At 32.4% G+C, this 6,026-nt stretch overlaps 1 protein-coding gene across 1 annotated transcript in view; it reads right to left on the bottom strand.

Moving 5' to 3' along the window:
- Positions 1-532: 532 nt before the first annotated feature.
- The window catches only part of LOC106871651 (BCL11 transcription factor A), a 303,703-nt gene continuing 298,209 nt past the window's right edge, over positions 533-6,026 (bottom strand). The window contains exon 3 of the mRNA XM_052971922.2: positions 533-6,026. This exon is cut by the window's right edge and continues 20,691 nt beyond it. The gene's annotated coding sequence lies outside the window, so the exon portion shown is untranslated.

Raw genomic sequence — 6,026 nt, 5'->3', positions numbered from 1 at the left:
CAAAGGTACATGGAGCCCAATTACAACAACAGCCTGCTATTGCCAGTAAAGGTTTTGGATGCCAACTCTGTGCAAGACATTGTAGATCTTTGGCTGGGCTAAAAAGTCACATTCGATCACAGCACCATTAAGTTAAGCTTCGTGCAATGGCCATACTCGATAACGAGGGGGCAGCCATCATCATCATGTATGTATGTATATGGAGAGAGAGAGAGAGAGAGAGAGAGAGAGATTATCAGAGAGAACAATGTGAAGAGGAAGAAGAAGAAATAGAAGGAAAATTTTTATGAGATTAAATTTATTGGAGAATCTGACAAAGAAATGATTTTCAGATTTGTTTTTAATTGTGAAGAAAAAAAAAAAAAAAAATGGAAGAATGGATGAATAAAAGACAAATATAAAATTAGTTAAGAAGAGGCAAAAAGAACGAAAAAGACAGAGAAAATAAAATAAATAAATGGATGAAAAAACAAAACACAACCGAACAAATAAACAAAAAGATAACGGAAAGAAAGAAGACCAAAAAAAGTAATTCCCAGACAACATGTTTATTAAAACTTGAATGTACTCAGTACAGTTGTACAAAACATTCATAAATATACCAAGCTCAACTAAAATGTTTCAAATAACTTGTAGCGGTGAGAAAATAAATATGGCTGCCATACAGTGAATTCAGCCAAGAAGGGAGTCACAAGCATTCTCTGCTCCCAGGTCACTTTCCGACCTGGGACATATAATTTTTTGTTTTTTGTTTTTTTTTGTGTGTGTATTTTTTGTTTTTGAAAACTTCCGCATTGATTTGGAAGTTTTTTTTATTTTTTGTTTTTCTTTTATTATATTTATTTTTAAAGTTCTTTCTTTCTTGCTTTCTTTGTTTTGTTTTATTTCATTTTTATTTTTTTTTAAATGTTTTTGTTTTGAGGGGGGAGAGGAAGATGTTCTAGGCAGGTGCACTATAATAATGATGATGATGATAATAATAATAATGATCATAATAATAATAATAATAATAATAATAGTGAAACAATACAAAATTTATACACAGATAATATATATATACATAGATATACATAATATATATATATATATATATATATACATATATATATATATATATATGATTAGAAACATGTAGGCAGTATTATTACAGTTGAGGAAATTAATTAGCAGAGAGAGAGAGAGAGAGAGTGAGAGAGAAACAGATGGAAAAAAATGGGAATTTTAAAAAATAACGAATTAAATTTTTCAAAAAAAAAGGGGAAAAAAAAACTCTGAACCCCCCGTGATTTTGAAAACCTATTTTCAGTAAAGAGTTTAATGATCTTTTTTTTTGTTTGTTTTGTTGAGGTGGTAGTGGTAGGGTATGGAGAGGAAGGAGGGGTAGTGGGAGAGCAGAGTGGGTGATATTAGAAAAATAATCAAGCTGGAAGAAAAAACCAAAAATTAAAAAAAAAAAAACAGTTAAATAAATAACAAATTGATGCAGATGAAATATTCTCGACCTTTTCTGTGAGGCATTTGTTTTTTTTTTTTTTTCCATTTTCACAATTAGAGAATGCAAATAAAGGGAGATAATCACGGCAAGGTATCAAACATTATATGTTCTGTCAATGGTCTTGCCAAAATAGATTATTTCGGAAGAGTGAATGAGGTAAAATGTAAGGTGGAAGAATGGTTTTGGAGTCACAGAAAGATAGTGGTAAAAATAACAAAAAAAAAAAAAAAAAAAAATTGAGAAAAAGATAAATATTAGAAAGGAGTCAATAGTATTGATGAAGGTGGTGGGGGTATGTACAATAGAAGTAAAAGCTGAACATTCCAACAAAAGGCTGGTGTTCATACAGAAACTAAGTGGATAATGTTTTATCTAAATGTTAAATTAAAGTTATTATTTAAACACAAGTTTAAGAATAACAACAGAACATTTAGTGATGGTGGTGGTTGGGAAGAGAAGGTGGAGTCAATACTGAGAGTAGAGTTTACATTTATGACAAAAACTCATGTTGATTGGGAGTTTAAAGTTTGGTCTGACGGCTTATTCAATCTGGTTGAATAAGCTGTCAGCTGAAACTTACAAGAATTTCAGAAATATTAGAAATTTATTGAACCGAGAGAAATGACATAACACTTGACCACAGTTCATACATAAAACTGAGTATATACATACATACACACATATATACATACATGGACACATTTAAATATAAACAGAAAACATCCAGAAATTTAATAGAGGAAATTTCTGAATCAAGATCTCATTTCTTAGTTGCTGGGAACCAGACTGTTAAAGAATTAAAGAGATGAATCAGAGTTTTGTTTTTTGTTTTTTTTTATATAGGAAGAGTTTCTAGGTCATGTGACATTTGCTTTTCTTTTCACTTCTACACAGGATTAAAAAAAAGAGAGACCACAAGACATAAAAGCAAGATAAATGGTTGTAATAAAGAGAAATCATCTATAATAATCAAATAGTCATTGTATTGATTTATTTGCCATATATATTCTAACATTCCTTCTCTAGGACACTCAAATCTGTTCGATATAGAATCTTATTTTTAACAACAGACTGCAGTCTGAACTACCAGTGCCAACAGCTCTTCTTTTCTATGGCCCATAAATTGCTAAACCATCCACATATTCTCTGCTAGCTTTTGTTACCTCTCAAAGCTTTTTGAACTTAACAAACTGCCTGTTAATTTTTGATTCGCTCTCGTTGAACATCTAAATTAGACAACTAACTGTCTAAATAAATCAGTTCATCTGTATCTCTTAGCTGCGATTATATACCATCTTTATTTGTGGGACATAATGTCTGAAGATGTAGAAGTTTACATGTGTGATTCTCATTTATAAACTAAAAGGGAATTTGACAAGAAATATAAAATATTTGGCAATGTGAGGGGTAAAAAAGAACCCCAATGTCTTACATTGATTGAACCGTAACTAGCTTGCTCATCAGTGTTAAATCATTGCTTGGGTGAATGACCTTATAGAATGCTGTATGTCTATCCAGTTACTTATCTAAATATATTTTTATAGAGTTAACCAAATGTTTAAGATGAGACGAGCAAAACAACTAAACAAACATTAAATTCCCAGAGCAATATATAATTTTAAATGAAATCAAAATCAGGATACAGAACGATATGAGAGAGTAATACGAAACCTATGACATACATGTCTTTAGTAGCATTTTTTTGCTCTCTCCAACTTACAGCTAATAATGTGTAGCTGAAGTAGAAAGCTATAAGACTGGTTGATAGAGGGCAGCAGCTATAGAAGTTGCTTTGTTTATACTTATCTCAAGGATATTAACAATGCAAGTGATGTGAAATGATTCCAACGCAGAACTGAAACCACGAGGGATTAGCTGATTAGTTTCACATATACTATGTTAATCTCATTGTAATAATAATAGTGTGCTACACAGGCACAAAGCTCAGGAGCTTAAAGAAAAGGCAAAGTTGGATGTTCATACTTGCTCTGAGGGCATGGATACGGAGGTGAAGGGGTTTCAGTGAAAAACTGAAACTAAACCTTGAGCCTTTTTTTACATTCACATTACAACAATAATGGTTGTTTAACACAGGCACAATGCCATAAATAGTTGTGCGGAGGGTTGGTTGAATAAATCAACTTCAGTACTTGAGTGCTACTTTATTTTATGGACCCTGGAGAGATAAAAGGTGAAGCTGATCTCAGTGGAATTTGAACACAGAATGTAAAAATTCAGATCAAATAACCATAAGATTTTTCCCTATATTCTAATGGTTCAGCCATTCTAATAATAATCCTTTCTTCTGAAATTTGGAGCAAGGAGATAGTCAATTATATTGACCCCAACCCTGAAAGAATGAAAGGCAAAGTTGACCCCGGTAGCACTTTAACTTAGAATAAGTTAGACAAAATGCTGTTAAGTGTTTTGCCTGGCATGCTAATGATTCTGCCAGCTTGTTGCCTTAATAATAATAATAATAATAATAATGATCCTTTCTGCTAAAGGCACAAGGCCTGAAATTTTGGGGGAAGGGACTAGTCAATTACATCGACGACCCCAGTGTTTCACTGGTACTTATTTCATCGACTCCGAAAAGATGAAAGGCAGAGTCGACCTCAGTGGAACTTGAACTCCGGACGTAGCGACGGGTGAAATACCGCTAAGCATTTCGTCCAGTGCGTTAATGATTCTGCCAGCTCGCCATCGTAATAATAATAATAATAATAATAATAATAATGACAGTAATAATAATAATAAACCTGAAAGTGAAAATATCAATTTCCCATGTTGGAAGAAGTGAAATGAATATTTATTATCTTTTTGTGTGTGCATATGCGTTCCCTTACTTCAGCTAACAGCAAATCAAGTTACTAAATATTTGACCATTAATAATCTCTGTATTGCACAAGATTGAGAGACAGAGTATTATGAATAAAAGTGAATAAAGATGACACAAAGAAAGTTGTGTATTTCTTGTAAATACGTTTTCATAACCATATAATTTTTCACTGGATATTTGTTGAATTGTGAGTGGAAACAGTCAGGGGTTGAGATGATGGAGATCAAAACCAGAAGCTATGTTTATTTAAAACAATAAGCCCAGGCTGTTATTCAGAAATGTTTGTTGCTGTATTTTACCTCTTAGGAAAGATTAATTAGAAGAACCATACATTCAATATGTCTAGCCAATTTGGTGGTGTTGGTGGGACATGATGTTCCAAGGATCACGGATTGTGGATCTTGCTTTTTCAAAGATGATAGTGGAATTGGTTGAGGAAACTCTAGCTATTCCAATGAGCTGGAAGACTGACTATGTAGAAGCCCCATTCATTGGCTCAGATATTTAATGCAAGCAGTTCTTGAAAATCAATAAAATTCTACAGAAGACTAGTAACATATATACATATTTGTACATTGTTTCCAATGGTGGAACTCAAAGTAGATAAAGCTATGCATAATAGCATGTAAACGTTGGGTCAAAAAAGAAAAAAAAAAAACTGAGTTTCACTGTTAAAAGCAATTTATTTCATGTCTTGAAGTTTCTAAATTCTTAAGACATAAACTAACACACACATATGTATATATGTGTGTGTGTGTGTGTGTCAAAAGTTGGGCATCTGTTCTGAATTAAATCTTTGGCTCTTCACGACTGTCATGAACAGCCAAGGGTGAAATTCCGAGCCAACTTTTTTTGATATAACAAATACTTCTATCTACTCTATCAAACAGGTTGTTCTATAACAGATAATGTTGGCACTGTGTAAAATATATTTTTATATACAACCCTTACATTATTAGCATTTTATATATAACCATTTTCATATATATGCCTTATGTGACTATAAGAAAGAGGGGGATGAGGAAGAGAAACAAGAGAGAGAGAGAGAGAGAGAGTGTGAGAGAGAAAAAAAAAGACAGATATATATATATATTTGTATTTTATTGTTTAAAACGTCATACAGTGCTTAGGTGTGGAAGTGACACAGTAGGTCAGATGGTGTCGTCATTTTTACAACAGTCATTTTACTACAAATACATTGAAAGACAGAGGGGGGAAGGGGGGACATGCTATGGTTGGAAAGAAAAACATTGATGATGTCATAGGTCGAGTTTGGGTGTGTGTGTGGGGGGGGGGGAAGAGAACAGTGGTTGGGGTGGAGGAATAATAAATTAAGGAGAAACAAAGTTTTTTTTAAAAATTAAATTTATGAAAAAAAAAAAAAAAAAAATTCCATTCCTTATTGTTTATATTGGTTTAGGGTCACATGGAATTGGGGGCGGGGACTATTAAGCAGAACAGGTGCAAAACCCCATTTTTTTTTTTTAAGGGGACCTTTATATTCAATACTCACACAAACCATACAGAGTATCACATTCAAACATACATTGCACCAATCTCACTCATCTTTATCAGGAATACACAACCATGTATGTGTGTATATTATATATACATATATATATATATATATATATAGATATATATATATATACACACACATATATACATATATATATATAAGAACACATT

This window comes from Octopus bimaculoides, chromosome 11, assembly GCF_046866305.1.
Source record: "Octopus bimaculoides isolate indiv1 chromosome 11, ASM4686630v1, whole genome shotgun sequence".
In the NCBI taxonomy this organism is placed as follows: domain Eukaryota; kingdom Metazoa; phylum Mollusca; class Cephalopoda; order Octopoda; family Octopodidae; genus Octopus; species Octopus bimaculoides.
This window is presented reverse-complemented; position numbering and strand designations above follow the sequence as displayed.